The following is a 20715-nucleotide window of genomic DNA, read 5'->3' on the forward strand; positions in this document are numbered from 1 at the left end:
TAATATTGGGTGTCAGTTACTGAAACACATTCAGGGAGATGAGATTCTTAACTTTATGGTCCCTTTAAAAAAATGTTCCCAATTGTTATGTTTGCAAAGAAAAGCTTACATTAATAGTCTGGTGGTGGAATGTCTGACTCTGAAGTCAGAGCTGAAGAAGAAATTCAGACTGTTCTGCAAAATCCTAATGATCTTTTATCAGACCAACTTCTGATAAAGTTTTCAAGCCACACAAAGCTCTTGTCTCTCTCATCTGCAGAAATTGTTCCAATAGAAGATATCTCACCCACCTCGTCCATCTAATATCCTAGGATTGATATGGCTACAACTACACTGCATTAAACCTAATGGTGGCAGTTTAAATGTTATGCCTATTTTATTGCTGTTCTTTTCTAGGTCATATCCAGCTACTGTAGGATTGTGGACAGAGTTTGCACTTGTGTGCAAGGACTAGGGTGGAATACTAAGTTTCTTCACTCTCAAAATCCAGCCTCTCCCTATTATTTTACAAAACCCTTTGGATTTCCTCATGCTATTTTTCTTGCCTCCTTCATGTCTCAGTGGCCTGGACTCTTGTGTACCACAGGGATAGGCTCTTTCAAATTACCCAATATAGATTAGGTAGAGTACATAGGTTCTTTCAGGCTTCTGGCCTAAAGAAAACATAGTCAGAGTTTCACTTTGCACTTGCTCATTTGTTATTAGTCTTTTGACTTTTTCCCCTTTCCAATTTCATCTTTCATGTTCTTAATCTCCATCTCTACTTGCCAAAGAAAAATGGTGAACAGGAACATAGCTCTCAGCAGGAGCTGCAGCAACGTTCAGAACAAGAGAACAGCAAAGCTGACAGCTGTGCTTTTCTACACTGAGCACACTGGGTAAATCAATACCCCAGCAGCCCTGCTGCCATCTGTGGAGTTTCTGGAGCCGATGGGTTATTTATAGAAACTTGTTTGCGCAAAGCCAATATTTACCTGTCGGTACTGTCAAATTCTGCAATCCATCTTTGCCATTTACCTTACTGCTTTTCATGTCACTTGTGGACTTTTTTCTAAAGAAAATACTGCTGCATTTTTTAAATATGTCCCTTCCTCACAAGGGTTGGTTATATTAATTGTACAGTACGAGTGCATCTGGCTTCCACGAGGCCTTTGGGGTCCTCCAACATTGCTGTGAAGTTAAAGGGCTGTCAAAGTTAAAGAGTCTAATTCAGTCTTCTTGTTTCTGCAGCAGCAGCTCCATGGCATTCCCCTACAAAGGCCAGGCTGAGATTTTATGTGAAAACCAGGAGAGGCTGCTCTGCTGTAAATCAGTCTGGTACTGTTACTGCCATGTATACAACCATTATCTTCTGCATAAGCAGAGGGGAAACTTTCTTGGGAAACTCTTTCACATTTGCCCTTAAGCAAAATCTACAGTGGTTAAGTTGCAGGAGTGAAATGAGTTGGTGATCTCAGTCCAGTTCCTTGCAGATAGATGTCTACATCACAAAACCATGCAACTGTCCACGGAGCAGGCAGCTCCAGCAGCAAGACCTAGGACTAAACGGACATGGAGAAGGAATTAATATCTCATCCCTGTAAGTAGCCCATTAAGGTCAAGGTTGTGGCAAACATATGGGGCAGCGAAACTTGCTTGGATGTTGCCTGTACTGTCTGCTCTGTGGATATCCAAAGGACTTCATATCAGAGCCTTTTGTGCTCTTTGAATTCCTTTATCTTTTTTTGGTAAATCAGAGATGAAGATTATAAATGGCAATCAGTATGCAACTGTTTACTTTTGATTACGTTATGTTTCCAGTTATATATACAGCATAAATGCTGTCATCAGAGCTGTAGTAGCTAAGGTTTTAAAACCAGTTCCTGAAAGGACTTCAGTTTCAAATTCGAACGAGCTATCAGATGCCTGAAGGTAAGCATTCTGCATGATCACCTGTTCACAATCTTTACATATGCAGTGAGATCACAGACTGGGGCTGGATTAAGAAGGGGAAGGTTTTAGATCAATGAAGCATTAAGGAGCAATAGCAGCATTTTTCAATAAACAGTTTAAAGAATAAAAGATGACATGACTGTCAAGTCAGTGACCTCTGGAGCAAATACTAATATAAATAGGACATTATACATATATTGCAGTGTAAGAGTTATGTAAATGACAGGAGGTAGCAGGTAAACAGGGACGGTAGAAAACCATAATAAGGTCTTTCAGGCAAGTTCTTTGTTTTTGTTTTAATATTAATTATAATAAATTATTTTACATAGACCAGGGGTTCTCAAACTGGGGGTCAAGACCCCTCAAGGAGTCATGAAGTATTACATGGGGGGACGCGAGCTGTCAGCCTCCACCCCAAACCCCGCTTCACCTCCAGCATTTATAATGGTGTTAAATATATTAAAAAGTGTTTTTCATTTATTGAGGGGGGGTGGTCATACTCAGAGGCTTGCTATGTGAAAGGAGTCACCAGTGCAAAAGTTTGAGAACCACTGACTTAGTCCAATGTTTAATGGGGAGGGAAAGAAGGAGAGGTGGAACAAAGATACTTCTCTCCCTCACTACATAATTTTCTCCTTCACCATGATTCTAAGAAGGGACCGACCTGTGTAGAATGGTTTCGGATTGCTTTTGAATATTGTTTAAAAAGCACGTCAAAGCCACAACAGAGTATTTTCTGCTCTTAGACAAGGTCTATAAATTGCCCCAGGATAGATGTTAGAGGGCTCACAAGAAAGCCATTTCTCAAAGAAATGGAACTATGTACATGACTTTTATCTGTTGTGTGAAGTGGGGATGTGGCATGTCAGTACTTGCCTCTTGTAACAAAGCAGAGATGTCGAATTATGAAAGATGCTGTTTCTAGCACAAAAATTATACAGCACAAGAACTCCCTTTTCCTCCCTGCCACCTCTCTAGTCTCAATTCTAGGAAACTGTGGACGAATCAATTCTTACTATCTGCAGATCTGCTGCAGAGTACGTGACATGGACCAACAGATGAGTGTTTATGAAAGAAGATGCCCTCAATTTACACACCACCCACATAGCTTCCCAGTTTCTACCTTCCTAAGCTCCTTAACTCACTCACTCACTTTAGAGAGTACAATCATTTTTTAAAAAATAACAGAACATCTTCTTTTTAATCAGAAGGATCTCTGTAAGCAGAATTGGGACTTTCACACCACTTAACAGAATTTTGCTGCACTTGAATTGACTATTAGTGGATTCCACTCTTGTGCCAGGTAGATAGAATTGGTCCCTTTCTGTGCTAGGAGGGCACAGCCAATGTTTGCCCTACTGCATCAGAAAACAAAACCAAGCACCATTCCGAGCAGACTATGCTGGTGAAGCAGCATCACAGACATTTAAGACAGCTAATGATGTCAGAGGTGGTGGCAGAAAGTACAATCCCCGAAGTGAAGAGATAAAGTCATAGCGATGGTAATGAGGAGGTACAGTATGCACTAAGGGTGAGTAAAAGACAGTCTTGGACTAGAGCCCAAGTTATCTGGCGTGAATCTAGACCCTAAGAATTTGAACATTTTTGTTACTGGACTCCTCTCCAAATTGTTCAATTGCAAATGACCCACTTTACTGGGCCTGGCATATTTTAACCTTTCCTAGCATTTTCAGTTTGCATACTCTGAATAATTTTTTTCTGCTAAAATGGGGGCCTAGAACAATCTGAATGCTGCTGAGTAATATTTGGGCCAGAGTGGTAACAATTTGAAACCATGTCCTACAATACAGGGGTGACTGAGACACCACAGTGGTATGGCTTATGCTCTAATAGCTGGACTAATTCAAAACCTTAGGCCACATCCCAAAGTCCATACTCAAGGACCATGCATTTGAAAACCAAATTCCCCATCAAAATCTTGCTTAAAAACAGATGGCACAATATGGCCAACTTTCATTGTTTCAATAAGGGCCAGGTTAAAAGCTGAGCAAGGACCTTCTTCCAGAGGCGGCCTGAGCGGCTTCATCTCAAAATGCCAAAAGCAATTGGGAGGAAGGATGGTCCTGTGGTTAATGCACTGCATTGAGGCTTATGGGATGTGGGTCCAAAATTCTGGCTCTGTCACATTCTTCTTGGATGAACTTGTGGCAAGTCTCTGAATCCTTCTCTGCCTCAGGTCTTCATTTTTACAGATGGGAATAATACTTCCTTTCTTCCACCCTTTATTTATCTGATTTATTTAGATGGTGAGCTCTCTGCAGCAGGAGTTATCTCTAATTACGTGTTTAAACAGTACCTGGCAAAATGAGTCTCTGATCTCAGTTGCAGCCTCTACTATTACTTGCTTGGTTACTATAACATGAGTAATAATGAGAAGTCCACTTAACAAAGCACTCCCCAGATCATTTTTTTTTCTTTTCTAGAATGAAGCTGGTTTGGACCTGCAGATTGGCAAGAGAGGGTTCAACACCCCAAATATGCTACTCATCTGCTTACCTCTACATCAGAAACAGAAGAAGTAATTGAATGATTACAGACTTGGCCAAGTGTTCCAATATAAAAGAAAAGACAATTATTTAAACAAATCGAGATTCTCTTGAATCCATGGAAAACATATTAGACATTAATACAGCCTTTGACAGCACATTTCATAGCCTTCCACTTTTTAAAGACATGCTGTACAATGGATACTATAGGTTGGCCGAGTAATCAAACAGTTACACCAACAAACAGATGGAGCCACCACAGGAAAAGGAAAGAGAAGAAGAGGGAAGGGTAAGAAGAAGAAGAAGCGGAGGAAGAAATACAAGGAAGATATAATAAGGGTGAGCATTGTTTTATGGAAAGTTTCATGAAGGAGGTTATTTTAGTAGAGATTTTCAGAGAACTAGGGTTACTGTGGCCAGATTCTGACATCCTTACTCATGTTGAATAAATAGTATCTTATTCCACAGCCACCCAGAAATCAATGGCACTACTTGTGGATTAAGGTGCTACTAAGTGTAAGTAAATGTATCAGAACCTAAGCTCTTTTGTTCTGAAATGCTCTGAAATCTAAAATGCAGAAAATTGCATGTGGCATTTCAACATTTTCTACAAGGGAGACTTCTAAATAAATTCCCCCTCAGCTCCACCCCTATATCAGACAACATTCTCCTTCCAGGCCAAGTCTAAACATTGCCAATAAATGTCGCTTCAAAGGGAGTAAACAATGAGCAACGAAAAACCCCCAAAGAAGCCAAAACAACCCATCCGATCATACGGGTAGGAAACTGAGATTCTCATCCCCAGGCAAGATCCACCAGAGCAATGTGCTGTCCACTGGCAGAGGCAAAGAGGGTAATAAGGAGCTTTGTGCTCATTTGCAGCCATTTCTGCCATACCTGTGCACCAGTGTGGAGCAGCTAAGAAGGGCAGAGCACCTGAAACTCCACTATTCTGAGAGAAGCAGAGTGTGGGTCCACATTATGGATGCAGTACATTTTTATTAGACACATATGTCCAAAGACAAAAGGAATTATGGAAGCTCAGCACATCTCAGGATCAGGCTCTGAGGGCTAAATTTGTATCTGGGGTAACTTCATTCTCTTCAGTGGAGTTGGAGCTGCACCAGGGATGAATTTGGCCCTGAGAAACAGTCACAAAAGGGTCAAGAGAGTGTATGAGAACAGTAGAATGGCTCTTAACTAAGAATAATCAAAGACCTATGTAAGCTTAGATTAGCTTGAACGTCTCCCTTCAGTAGCTGTCTTTAATAGAACCAGTGGGTGCCTGCAGTAACAGCCTCTCTCTGCTTTTCCTTTTCCCATACAGCACCAGTTTGGTTCATCAACGCAGGAGCTAATCTTTTATTTTACAATCTTAAATGAGTTTAATGTTATATAAGTTGATATTTTAAGACCTTGAAATATAGCCCAAAAGATCTGGTTAAGCAACTAAGTACTTGGAGATTTGTTCACCCTTTTTCTCTTTTTAAACAAATTCTATAAATGTATCTTTTAGCTGGAGAATAATTACGTTTTTACAAAGCTGCTTTATGTTTTCTAGCTAATTGTTTCAGTTGTAAGCTGGCAAGCAATGTTCTTGTTCCAGAAAGATAAAGCTGTCAGGTTCTAAATGTAACTGTATACTTCAGGCTTACCAATGAACAGCATCCATTACTACATCAGCTGCTACCATCAGGTAGGAAAAAAAGGTGGAAAGTGCAGAAACCTCGAAGGTCTACCATTTTTCATGTGGAGAGATCTCTTCTTCCCTGTTATATTTCCGTCTTCTTCTTTCTTAAGCACCATTACTTCACCAAAAAACAAAAACAAAAACCAAACTAAACAAACGACAACAACCTGAGATGCAGTAAGTGTGCTTGTAAGGACCTCTTGATGCCCACTGGCAGAGGGCACAGGGGTACATAGATCCTCTGGGATCACCAAAAGAATGTCAAGTAAGGTCTCTAATGAAAGCCTGTATCACGCTGCTCATCATAATTACTGCAAGATGCATACATGGGAAATATACAAATGCTGAAAATTATGTTCTTTGGCTTTGTATCAATTATCCTGCTGTCACAGGAGTGAGTGAGCGGGGCCATAACAAGGCAGCTGCTGAGGGCTCCTGGTGCTGCCACAGGGCCGGTGACACTTGATTCCTGCAGGCACAAGGTGCAGGGAAGGCTGTGGTTCTGGCTGGGGTCTCCGCTCTGCCCAGCACCTTTTTCCTGCAGAGATCGGGTGTCACCAGCTCTGCAGCAGCACAGGGAGCACTCTGCAGCCCCGTTGTCACATCAGTGAGTGAGCAGAGCAGAGCAGAGCAGAGACCTCCAGCCAAGAGGAGGAAGGTACGCCCCTGTCTAAAGGGAAGCCACCCAGCTGCTGAATGGCTCCTGCCCCTTCAATTATCCTAACTCCCAAACATCCAGATAAAATTTGTGTCCCCCATATAATTTGGATGGACTGTATTTTTAAATGTACATGTACTTTTAAATGCCTCACTTGTTTTTAATGGCTCAGATTTAGGGAGTCAGTTTGAATGATCTGATTGCCTCTTCTGGCCTTAAACTCTATGACTCCATGGGTAACATCCCCTACAGGCAGGTTATATCAAAATTGACCACTCAAGGGTTTCTTGTACCTCTCTGACTAATTTGGTGCCTGACCCTGTGCCCACTGGAAGTCAGTGGAAAACCTTCAAGAGCAAATCCTTATGATTACTCCCAAACTGCAGTCTGTTACACACGGTGCTACACATTCGCTTTACCACCAGCCTAGCTACTAGTCATTTCTAAAGCCCAGTGCTCTACTAGGTGCCAGGTTAAATTACTCTCTATTTAAAGCCCATGAAGAACAGTGTTGGATCTTGATGAGACATACACCACTGACTACACAGGGTTTGGATTATCACTCTTGTAAATCGGTGGTTACGTGTTCTGAATTACTACGGGATTACAAACAGAGCAGATATAATTCCATTCAAGGACTGAAGTGCTGTTGTCAAACAGTCAAACACACTTTGATCACCACGTCCATCTACCCTGAAAAATGTACATCAAGTGGCAGAAATCTATTCTGTTCCGTCTTCTTTTCTTTTTAAGCATACAACATAAACCTTGTATAAGAAAAAATCTTCAGAACTCTTGCACTGTTTTTAGCAGGGAAATAAAATGAGTTGAATGGCTTTGTGGAAACTGTATTTTTTATCATTTTATTTATATTTTTGGCTGTATTATATGCTCATTTTAACTTAGTTCTTTTCAAAAAATGTTTTTTAAAAAAGATAGATTAGAAAAATGACGTATTTATTTAAGTTTGCAAAGGCAAGATTTGAGGAAAAATAATCTGTAAAGATAGAGATCTATACATTTCGGAGAAGTTTGCATTTCCAGTAATAACCATGCATTTTGCATTAGTAAGGAGCCTTCCAGGACTGCAGGACAAAATAAAATTCACAGTATTAACAGATTATGTATAGCATTTACATTGCATTTAATAAATGCCTTTTCTCCTTATCGAGACTTACAAATCCAAATACCCTGATTGTCCTCTTCTCCCTTGTGAAGCATGATAGATCATTTTCATAGACCTCTACAACGGAGTTGGCCATTTTAAAGCTACAGTAAAAGCAGCTTGTGTCCCACATGCTGCTCTTCCTTTCAAAGGTACCTCACCTACTTTGCCTAAGGACTTGGTTCTGCAACCCTTTTACATATTGGCTAGTACTTGCCCATGGGGGGAATCCCCTTGAAATCAATAAGACTGTTCATGTGAGTAAGTACTACTTAACACAAGTAGAGATCATAGAATCTGGCACTAAGTAAGCAGTTCCTAGATAAAAATGAAAGCTGATTTATCCAATATTAACTTTATTTTGACACATTTGTGTCTCATCCACTAAACACTGCCCATTGGAACCACTGACTAACAAGGTCCACACAGGGGCTATTAACGTTGCTAATATGATGGCTGTCATCTTGACCAACATACGGGGGTTTATTTAGAACTGGTGATCTCCAATGTTAAAAGCATGAGCTGCTATCGCTGGAGCTCAAAAGCCAGTGCTCCATAACTGGGCCCATAACAGCCTCATGATCTGCTATGCAAGCACAGATGGGACACCTGTAACACACACTTATTGGGGGTTATACTATCACTAGTTCGGTCAGAGTGGCTTTAAAAATGGTGGAAAGATTTTTTTTTTAAATGTCCCAAGGGCCTTTGAGGCTTTGCTTTAGTGATCATTATTTGTACCAGTTGATTCAAAGAACAAAAACCTCACACTACTCTACTAGTGTAGGCTGCAGGTCAGAGTAGTTCAGGTGCAGGCTTTCAGCAAGAGCTCTGTTCATTCATTTTATACCAAAATTATTGCTTTTTTTTAACCACTGGCTCATGGTGAGGCCTTAGAATTTTCCTTTTGCTTTACCAGAAAGTGTAGTTTGACATTCTGCACCCAGCTGTCTGTTTTCTTGGACACAAGACAAAAGGCCTTCACTAGATTGTGGGTGAAATCCAGTCTCCACTGAAGTCAATGGGAGTTTTGCTATTGACTTCAATGGGGCTAGAATTTCACTCTGGGATTTTTGTTTTGTTTAGGCAACTCCAGAATCCATATCCTGGCTCTCTTGTGTATAAGCACCCAAGTCTGCTGCAAAGTTTGTGCTGCAAAGCACAACTGTTGTGATCTGGGCAAAGCTCCCAGAAAACCTACAGCATTCAACCTCCACAGATTCTCTGCAGCACCAGCTGCACAGAAACGTTCCACTTGCATCTTTACGATCAGGAGACACAGTATACACCTTGATCCCCTAAACTCTCTCCCCTTACCACTGCCTCAGACATAAGTAATTTGCACTGAAGTTATACAGGCGCTCGTGGTGGCTAGAATACAAGTGCATGATCAAAAAGGGTCAGAATTCAGCTCCAGATGTCTGCATATGCAAGAAGAGGTCACAATGAAATGTATGCAGTTCTACAATCACAAGAATTATACAGCTGAACCCTACAACAAACTACAACAACCTCTGGGATCTTCAGTTCAACAATCCTTTTAAATCATAACTCAGACTAGCTTCTGGGACACATAGCAGCAAATCCTTAGTGTTTAAGTTTAAAAGTGTATATTTAACTGTGGTGCTGTCTCATATTTTCAGGATGCAAATCTATCATACATTTCTCCTACTAAGAAAAATTAGTCTTATCTACTAGCCAATACTCAATATTGCCAAACAGTATTTAAAAAGGTGAGTATTTCCTCCTGGGATCAGGCCTCATAGCACACTGCTCTGTAATCCTAAAAGCTGTCATACAACCAACAATTTGTTTGTCTTACAAAATCAGTGACAAAGTGATGGTGCTCAGGTTTGTACCACTACACTGCCTGATATTTGCTCCAGTGAAGAAATTTCTATTTAAAAATTTTTGGCTTATTGCATATATATTATATTAAAAAATCACAGTCCTTAAATTCACAGGGCCTGGTCCTTATTCAGGCAGAACTGTTACTAGCATGAGTGAGAATTTTGTCTGAGCAATACTATAGATCAGGCCCACTACTCTCAAATAATGGTAATTTTGCAAGCAAATTTGGGGTGATTTATGGGTTTGTGCAACATGTGAGAATCAATTATTTCATCATCCTTAAGTTCTGCCTATGACCTGGCTATCTACTTAAAAACCAGCACAATTCCACTGGTTTCGACTGTAGAAGGGACCTACATTAAGAACACACTTATCTCGAAACCATTTTGTTGCCCTTTGGGTTTTTAGGTTAAATCAAACCTGGAACTCAAAAGGAAGACTCAGAGAGTGATAGCCCATAAGATTCAAAACAGAAGAAAACATTTGCACAACTACTATGAATGGAATCCAGAGAGTTTTGCGAAGTTCTACTAAATAACTATTTAAAAATGATTTGTTCTCACATTTAAAGACAGAAACATCCTGGGCCAAACTTCTACATGTAACAGAGCCTCTCACTGTAGCCAAAAATCACTGCACCTGTGTGTGCAAATTGGAACTTCTGGCTCAAACTGTGTTTTGCATGTGTCCTTACCTTATATGTGTGCAAGAACAGCCATGTGCGCAGAAGGGTGGGATTTTATGGCATAACATACATTGTGTAGGGTTGCAAAGTTTGGTTGGACATATTCCTGTCGCCTATTCCCAGGTTCTGGCATACAAAAGCTAGGGACACCATCCCTTCCCCTTCCTGGCTAATAGTCATTGATGGACCTATCCTCCATGAACTTATTTAGTTATTTTCTGAACCCTTGTTACAGTCTTGGCCTTCACAACATCCTCTGGCAAAGAGTTCTACAAGTTGACTGTTATGAGGAGGAGTAAATAATACTTCCTTGTTTACTTTCTCCACACCAGTCATCATTTTATAGATCTCTATCATATCCTCCCCTTAGTTGTCTCTTTTCCAAGATGAAAAGTCTCAGTCTTATTAATCTCTCCTTATACTGAAGCCATTCCATACCTCTAATCATTTTTGTTGCCCTTTTCTGAAGCTTTTCCAATTCCAATATATCTTTTTTGAGATGGGGCAACCACATCTGCACGCAGTATTCAAGATGTGGGCATACCATGGATTTATACAGAGGCAATATGATATTTGCTGTCTTATTATCTATCCCAGGGGTTCTCAAACTGGGTGTCGGGACCCCTCAGGGAGTTGCAAGGTTATTACATGGAGGTTTCAAGCTGTCAGCCTCCACCCTAAACCCCACTTTGTCGTTAGCATTTATAATGGTGTTAAATATATTAAAAAGTGGTTTTAATTTATTGGGGGGTTCGGGTCGCACTCAGGGGCTTGCTATGTGAAAGGGGTCACCAGTACAAAGGTTTGAGAACCATTGATCTATCCCTTTCTTAATGATTCCCAACATTCTGTTAGCTTTTTTGACTGCCACTGCACATTGAGTGGATGTTTTCAGAGAACAATCCATGACTCCAAGCTTTCTAAAATGGTAACAGCTAATTTAGACCCTATCATTTTATATGTATAGTTGGGATTATGTTTTCCAAAGTGCATTACTTTGCATTTATCAACATTGAATTTAATCTGCCATTTTGTTGCCCAGTCACCCAGTTTATACTCCCTGGAGGTATAAATTAACTTCCTATACATTGGGATAAGCAGGCTCCGCAGCGTTGCTTTGTCCCGCTCTCACACAGGTGGGCAAGAAAGGTTGGGAGTGGACGGAGTCTCGACTCTATCCTCAAATGTACCCAGTGGTGTAGTTACATCGGTACTTTAGGAAGCATGTGCTGTGACTGGCATAGACCTATCACAGGTCACTACCTCCCCAGAGCAGCAGGGAAACTGTGTGTGTGAGCAAGGGCGGCTCTAGCTTTTTTGCCACCACAAGCACGGCAGACAGGCTGCCTTCAGCGGCATGCTTGCAGGAGGTCCCTGGTCCCGCAGATTCGGCGTCCCTGCCACTGAATTGCCGCCGAATTCGCAGGACCAGCAGGGATCAGCAGAGCGCCCCCCGTGGCTTGCCACCCCAGGCACGCGCTTGGAGTCGCCACTGTGGGGGGGGACGGGGAGACTGTGGCCTGGTCCACACTAGGGGGGGAAATCGATCTTAGATACGCAACTTCAGCTACGTGAATAACGTAGCTGAAGTTGAATATCTAAGATCGGATTACTCACCCGTCCAGACGGCGCAGGATCGATGTTCGCGGCTCTCCGTGTCGATTCCAGAACTCCGTTGGGGTTGATGGAGTTCCGGAATCGATATAAGCGCGCTCGGGGATCGATATATCGCGTCTAGATTAGACGTGATATATCGATCCCCGAGCAATCGATTTTAACCCGCCGATACGGCGGGTAGTCTGGACGTACCCTGAGACTCCCAGAGTTGCTCCAGGGACAGCATAACACAACACTGCCCTTTACTATAGATTAGATCACAAACTGATGATCCAGTCCAAAGGTAGCATCAGAGTGTTATCACTGTACAATTTCGAAGGATATCTAAAATCTTTCATTGTTTTTTTTTCAATTCTGCAAAATTACCTTGGGGAGGCTAAGAAAGAAAGAAAGAAAGACACAGTCACATCAGCTATATCTTACCCTGAAGATACTCCATTAATTTTTAGCATCCATGGATGCATTCTTTTTATAAGTGTGAATCCATTCAAATCTTTTCACTATCTCCCCCACTTTTAGCTATTCATTACTGTGGGTGCCAGGATAAGATGGCAATGCTACAGACATGGTTTCTAATTTTCTTTTTATCAGCTGTAATGGTGTCCAGGTAGAAACCTTTTCTGAAGAGCAAATTGGAAGTGGATCCAGAGGTCAGGCTAAAAGCTTACTTATATTCGAAAACCTCACTTGAAAAACCTTTTGTGCGGCATCAAACATGCTTTAGGATGTGAATCTTGAAACATATACCTGTAAAAGCTTTTCTCAGCATGATGTTTCACATTATTAGGAAACTAAGGTACAAAAAGAAATGAAGACGACTAGACCATGGTTCCTAGCTATATAATGAGCACTTTCTTCACTACAACAATAGCACTGACAAATGCAGTCCACCAATTCAGATTCAAAATACACTGTTTGACAGATTAATTTGACACTGGTCTAATAATAATCTTCTTTTTATCACATTACAAGATTGAATTAGCACAATACAATAGAGCCTTGACTTTCCAGATCCAAGCTAACCAAAGTTCTTGATTATCTGAAAGTCACAAATGTCGTGTCCACTGCATGTTGGCATGTTTTTATAGGCATTACACTTTATGCACTGAATTAATTACATGGATGAGCCTACCAGAGCTCATACTGTAATGTCTACAGGAAAAGGGCTTTCTCTTGCAGAGTTTGCAAGCTCTGAAGCCTCTCTTACTGAGCTTATAAACTCTGCAGATTACTGACACCCAGGACCATTGCTTATCAGCCACTTTGCTTTTCTAAATGTACGTCATGTCCCTCATTATTTTGGGGGGGGGGATAACTGAATCTTTATTATAAGTGAATGTGTATACTGCACTCGGAAGTGTTGTGAAAAGGGAAATAATGCTATCGGCCTATCTCAGGTACTTATATGGCCTCCATTACTAGAACAGGTTCTTCAACCTTGGTCTCCCGTATTCTAGGCTACTGTCCTCACTGATAAACCACATTTCCTCTCATACAAGCGGACTATCGCTGCTGCTTTGCCAGCTATAGCAGTATTTGCCAACTGTAGGCATAGTCCCTTCGGGAAAGGAGGAAGGGCACTAGATGATGGAAGGCAGGGCAGAGAAGAGAATCAACATGGGTGAGGAAAGCTATAGGTCCCCAGAATCACCCCTCTCCCCTACAGACACACTTCAAACATGCTACCACATCAGCAAGGAAAGCAGAGGAAAGCTCCCAGACAGTTACTCAATGTCCTGATATTACTTCCAGGAGGGGGGAAACTAATATAAAGATGGCTACTCTCCTTGATGCTGGTACTACTGCTGTCTCCTTCCCACCAAAGAGCAGCATTTCCAGTTAGAGAGGGGGTACCTATTACACTGTTCTACACACTGACACCATCTCCCTTGCTGTCATCCATTGTAGCCTCTGGGAACCTAGGGACGGGATAGGGAAACTCTAATGTTTAAGGCTCCACTGTATGATAGTGATGCCTTCTGCTATCTATCACAGTTCCCTCAAGAATGCCAGTGCTGGTTGGGACGATGGAAATAGGAGGATGTTATATGTTGGAAGATGCATGTTGTGGATTGCAGTGGTTTTATTTATTGTAATATTAATTATTATTTAGAAGGGACTGTGGTTTGTTTTTTGAGGTTTCTGGATCATTGCAAGAGGTAGAGGAAAGTAGCATTTTTCTTTTTGTACCAAGAATCTGACTCCATATATTCTCTCTCTCTCATGTGGATGGGGTTTGGGATGGGCCTTTGGGTGTTTTTATAAAAATATTGGTGTTTGATGTGTCAGCAGCTGGGAGTAACTGGCCAATAAATCTCTTTGTGAATTAGTGGGATGCCAAAGGGAGTGGGGCTGACTCTGTGGTGATATTCTTTGCCTTCCCATTGTAAGTACATTTTTTAAAGGTTCTGATGCACGGTATGCACATTGAGGAAGGTGGCCCAGGGCAATCACTGTACTCTTCTGAGATGACCATGGACCAGTTAAGCCACCACACAGCGCTGAAAGCATTTGTATGTTGACCAAAAAGGTGCCAAGCTGACTGTCCACTAGATATGGGCATAATCAAACAGACCTGGTAATGGTTATTGGGGTCATTCTGAATGAGTCTTACATGGAGGAGATACAGGAATTGTTTTAGAAGCCTCCGTACCTCCCAAAATCCTCAAAGAACCCGCTTCTGTTCTCATGCCGGTATAAATGAGAAGTAGTTCAATTGAAATTGATGAATTTACACCACTGTAAAAACTGTGTCAGATGGGAATCAGGCCCTAACTGTAAGAGAGAATGTAGGTGACAACTCGAACTTGAACATGTATGTTTATAGTACACAGTTCCAAATCATTCTAATTTGTATTGTAAGGCTTGCTTTTAAACCCTCAGGGTTTAAGATCTTTGTAATTGAGAACAATCAAAAGTGTTCTTTTCAGAAAAAACATTAAGTGGATATAATAAAATTAAAACACCGGAATAGGGTTAAGCGTGCTTCTAAAGTTCTGTGCTTAGCTGCACTCTAATTGCAAATGACATATGTGAGGTAAGCAACATGTGACTCCTCTTTACTAGACCATTCCTGAACAACTGCCAAAAATCTTTCTGCATGCCACCTAGAGCTTTAAGACAATGCAGGAACAATGGCAGATCTGTAAAATCTGCCAGAGTTGACAGTTCCTATTGTTCAGAAAACTTTTGTGAAGCATAGACGTTTTCAGATTAATGCTCAAAATGCTGAACAAAATGGGTGTCAAGCTAATCAATGGGTTTTTATGATTCAATCTTCTGTTTTCTTGCTGTTCCATTTTGATTCAGTGCTATTTCTCTGTGTGTACGCGTACACTTGCATCTGTGAGCAAACACTATTAAAGGTGTACTTGCGTGTTTGGAAGGAAAGGAGAAGAGGAATCTCTCTGTTATTGGGCCAATATTTGAATTTGAACACATCTTCTTAGGTCCTCTTTTTTTATTTTTTTTTTAACTGTAGATTAACTTTTCCATAAAAACTTATTTTGCACTACAACGTAAACAAAGATTAGAACCTGCTTTGATTTGAGGTTATCATCCATGGCAATTTTATTCAGAGCAATCTGTGATTTTATCTTCCCTACTACCACCTGGCAAATGGAATTTGGCTTTACAAACAAGGTGTGTCAACTTATTTGATTAATAGGGTGAAAATAAACAAGAGCTAGGCAAAAATGATGACACTGGTGGCTTTAGCGTCAATGCAGTGAACAGTTCACCTGGGTTGGCAATGGCTACAATGTTTCCACTGAAGTGAAATGAGGGTTACGTTCCAGGGAAAGATGAAATACTCCAATTAAAAATCTTTAACTGTGCAAAAATATACAGAAACTGTGTAAAATCTACAGCCATCTGCTCTACTGCTTCTCTGTTAAAGGAAGCATCCCTTCTAGTCTTCTGCCATATTTGCCCAGTAAAGATTAACGTTATGTAAATGAGGCTCTACAAAACCACAGAGAAATGGTTAACACAGTAAATGCACATATCTGAAAGCAAGTCATGTCAAGTCAACAGCTAGAAGCACTTTCCTGTACAATGTCTACTCCATTCGGTTTTGTATTTATTTTAAGGTGTTATTCTTGCTGCAGGAAAGGAGAAACAATTAAAGGCCTTTGCAGTAAAGTCTTACAGCTTATCTCCCAAGAAAAATGTAAGCAAAAAATGTGGGCCAGATTCACAGCTGGTGGAAACTGGTGCAGCTCTATTGTAAACATTTCTTAAAAGACACAGGAGCCCACTGAAAAGTTTTCCAAGTCTACCCAGGAAATTAAAGCTACTCCAAGATGGCATCCTTCAGCACTGTATGTCCTGATTACTGCCAACATGCCACAATGCTCGCTGAAGTCCACCTGCTCTTCTCTTGCTGGAATCCTTATCATCTGTGACTCTGATATTGTTTGCTTACAGTTTAATATGCAGCATGCCTCTACCGACTGCAAACAACTGTTCTATATACCATAAAGGCCAAAAATCTAATTCAAAATATATCTTTAATTTCAGCACTGATTTTTCTAACTCAGCCACCACAGTAGGTTGAAGCCATAAGACAGACTGCTATGATCCACTACCCAAAGCTTAGCAATTAAAGGCTCTCTCTCCCCATCCCCTTCCTTTTAGCTGCTAATGTACGGGGATAGACAAGTAAATAAATCCCTTCAAACAAGGTTATGGGAGATATAGGAATTCTGTCAGTCAAACAGTATTTGGTTAACGACAGTGACTGAACTTGACACATTTATATTCTGTTTGAACTATATTCTGAAGCACTAGGAAGAATTCAGATAATGTCTTAGAACTGTAATAACCTCACAATATATTTCTCTCTAATCCAAATATTATCAGTCTTAAGACACAGCAGAAAGCAGAAAGCCATTGTTTGATTGAATTTAAGTGTATATTTCAGTGCCTGTGAAAGGTGGTCAGAAGGACAGCCCTGGAAATTACAGCACAGGACAGGTACACTCCGGGCAGTACACCCAGCTGTCCTTCCCATCAAACATGCCAAACCCCTGAATAAAATGCAGACATTAGGATTGTTTTTGGCTTAATTGGCTTGTGAGTTGCTTGTTGGCTATCTGTGGCTTGTAGCTTGTTTAACTTGTAGCTTTCTCCTCCTTTTTTTTTTTTGATTGGTTCCCGGCAAGCAGGAGCAAGGGGCAAGTGGGGCAAGAAAGTGTCAGGGGTGCGCAGTGGGCCCACCACAGTCCCAGACTGCACACTGTAGGAATCTAATCACATATAGTGTTTGTGGTTCTTAGGGACTGTCTTGTTTTGGCCTTGTTTTTAAATGGGATTAGCTTGATTTTTGGCTTATTGTTCAAGTCGGGGTGTTTATTTATCACGTGAAAGCTCGCAACTGTGCTTTCAATGTATTTCAGCCCTGACATAGAGGGACCACCTCTAAGATTGTGAGTGGGCACCTCTCTCTGCTTAGGCTGTCATCTGTGGTGATATTTTTAGTGATGCAGATGCCAATATACTAAAGATGAATAAACTGCCTGCTAGCACAGCAGATACATCATTATCTCCTTTCCAGGATTTAGTTTTCATCACTTAGTGCCATTTAGCATTGAGGGTAAGTTCCCCAAGAATGGACAATGGTTGCAAACATATCATCTCTCCCCTTTGCAAAGATCAGGAAAGTGACCTAGTTTGTAGTCAAGTTGACACCGAATATCTAGGGACACTTTTTTAATAAAAGATGCCCCAAGGGCCACTGGTAAATGTAGAAAGCAGTGACCAATACTGTAGTGGTCATAAAGAAAAAGAATTCAAACATAACCTATGGCCTTCTGGAATTAGCGATGAATTATGTTAAACGTTCACAAATAATTAGAAGAGCCAACTCCACCTTTCATTAAGGGACATTTTGACTGTATTAATATAATGGAATCCTACATTCTATATTTAAAAAAAATCATTTTAATCAGAGAATTCTTGAAAATTACACACACACACACAAATATATTTACAATATATTTCTCTCTAACCCAAATATTATCTCTCTCTCTCTCTCACACACACACACACACACACACACACACACACACACCCATTCCTTTTCTAGCCAAAACATCCTAACTAGGCTCTATTTCAGGAGCGGCCAAACTGTGGCTCTTTTACATTAAAATGCAGCTCGCGGAGCTCCGCATACCCCTCTCTTTCTCCATCTACCAGATTGGGGCAGGGGGAGAGCTCAGGACCTCTGCCTTGCAGTGGGATGGTGCTGTAGGGACTCCTGCCCAGCAAGGAGGTGCATCTCAGGGCTTCTGCCCAGTGAGGAGGGGTTCTTGGGGCTTCAGCCCTGTGTGGCAGACCTGCGAGGGCTCGGGGCTTCAGCAGGAGCAGGACTGAAGCCTCAACCCCCAGCTCCTGGCAGGTGTGCCCTGGTTCTCGAACTTCTGAAGACTGTCGTATGTGGCCACTCCTGCTCTATTCCTTTCATGGAAGGAACGAGCCTTGTACAGTACCTCTGCCTGCCACAATATGTGAGAAAATATCTAGAGAGCAAAACTGTTCAGTTTAGCAATGTATGAAAAGGAGACTCTTGGGATGAAATTTTCAGGCAGCAGTGTAGCAAGTTAGGCTCACAGTAGTTCTTAGCACTGGGAAAAGAAATTGTGTGCTTAACTCCTCACATGCACACACCATGCTGAAAATGGACCCTTAGAAGCAGCTTCATTCTGCGTTTACCTTATGTTTGGTTATGATATCTCCCAAAGATCATGGTCAGATGTAGCCACAAAGGAAAACATTTATTGTTTCTAATTTCATCCTCTCTCCTATGTGTTGTCCTGACCCAGATAAATGAACTGCACACTGTGAGAGTCATCCAAGAGCTTTGAGCAGCAAAGCTCTCAGTCCAATGAGAAGTATCTGATCAAATATAAACAAGGGTCAAATTCATGGCTGGTGTAACTCCACTGACTTCAGTGGACGGATGAATTTGCCCCACTGACTTTAACTGTGCAGTATCTACTTAACAGGATGTAAACTGACAAGTCACAAGAGGTAAGTTCCAATGTATGCCCCCACCTGAGGAAAGAAGGGAACTCTCTGTGCTTGCCGTGCACTCACCTGCTTAGTGAAAAAACAAAGGGCTCCCTCCTTTCTCAGAACTTACAAATAGAAGAGAGCTTGCTGCTGAAATTAATTTTTAAAAATAACTGAAATAAACGGCAGTAAAGCCATGATTCACTATATTGAGAATAGCGATGGATGATCGACAACTAATGGCTGGTTTTGGCTGGATGTCTGAACTAGTGCCTTACAGATCATTATAATAATGTGCCTGCCGACAATACAACATTGGTGACCACACAGGGGCAGCTCCTACTTTTGTGCCTGCAGTTTTCTATTCCATGTAGTTTGGACTAAGAGATTCACTTTCTTTATTAAAATAGAGGAACAGTCTGAATTACCGAGCAAAACATAAAACCCTTCCATATACTAATCCTAAAAAGGCTAAACGATAACCCAAGGCAATACAAACAGCTAATAGATAACTACTGTACGTCTGATGTCTAGAGACATTAATAAAACCATTATCAAGCTAGATGTGAAACGAACAAATAAAAAGCCCCTCTTTGTGCTATTTACAGTTGTTGCTAATCTGCCTTCCTCTTTCTTGGCGGATAAACTATTTATTGATCTGTTCTCAGACTGAAATACGAGGATAAGTATACACAGAGATTTACTTACAGAGATCCTGTAGTTCCATCGTTCCCGATGACAAATTTGCCTCCTATACTACAGCAAGGAAATGACTTAATGCTTTCTGTGGATGGAACAACGTGCTTCAATAGCAGATGGTCTCCGATGAAGCTCTTTAATGAGATCCGTTTTCAGTTTAGCTATGTGAAAGGAGACCCCCTCCTTTGCACACCTTTGCCTCGTGTATACTTCAAGTCCAAAAGAATAAGCATGTAGCTTTGCTTATGTTTAGAGTGTTGGAGCCCAATTGTGCTCCAATTGGCAAGAACATAGGAAACAGCAGCCAATCACAGCGAGCCTCCATTTCAGGGAAACTCCTGCCCATTTATTTAGCATCTTCAGAGACTATATTTTCTAGGAAGAGCGACTCACTTCTAGTATCATAAAGGGAAAAATAATAGCTCCCTGTCTCTGTATCTCCCACTCCGTCAGCCCTCCTGCTATTTTTTAGGGCCTGGCAATTGTCTAGGGAGAGTTCAGACTCATATCCAGTTTCCACCTTGCTGGGAGAAGAGGAGGGGAGAGCGCCTGAGCTTAACAATTACTGATTCCATCACCATGGAAACAGACTGGATGCAGCGAGCTAGATTTGTGTAGAACATCTGCTGCCAGACTCATAATCAACTGCAATCTCATCTTTTTTCCCACTCTCACTACTTATTTGATTGAGAGTTTGCTTTCTCCTTACATATACCCTGGGAAAACACACATACGTAGTTGCTTTCCCTCTGCATACACACAATGTTCACGCATACATGCAAATACAGACACAGACATATATTTGCTTCGCCTCTACTAACATACCATGAGAACCTGCACATACATATACAGAAGTGCACACATACATATATGTATGTGATGTGTACTGGCATGCCA

At 41.2% G+C, this 20715-nt stretch overlaps 1 protein-coding gene across 1 annotated transcript in view; it reads right to left on the minus strand.

Moving 5' to 3' along the window:
* Positions 1 to 20277, minus strand: part of ELMO1 (engulfment and cell motility 1) — a 112732-nt gene extending 92455 nt beyond the window's left edge. The window contains exon 1 of the mRNA XM_050937810.1: positions 19828 to 20277. The gene's annotated coding sequence lies outside the window, so the exon portion shown is untranslated. The remainder of the gene's footprint in view (positions 1 to 19827) is intronic.
* Positions 20278 to 20715: the final 438 nt, after the last annotated feature.

Source organism: Gopherus flavomarginatus, chromosome 2 (assembly GCF_025201925.1).
Source record: "Gopherus flavomarginatus isolate rGopFla2 chromosome 2, rGopFla2.mat.asm, whole genome shotgun sequence".
Lineage (NCBI taxonomy): Eukaryota > Metazoa > Chordata > Testudines > Testudinidae > Gopherus > Gopherus flavomarginatus.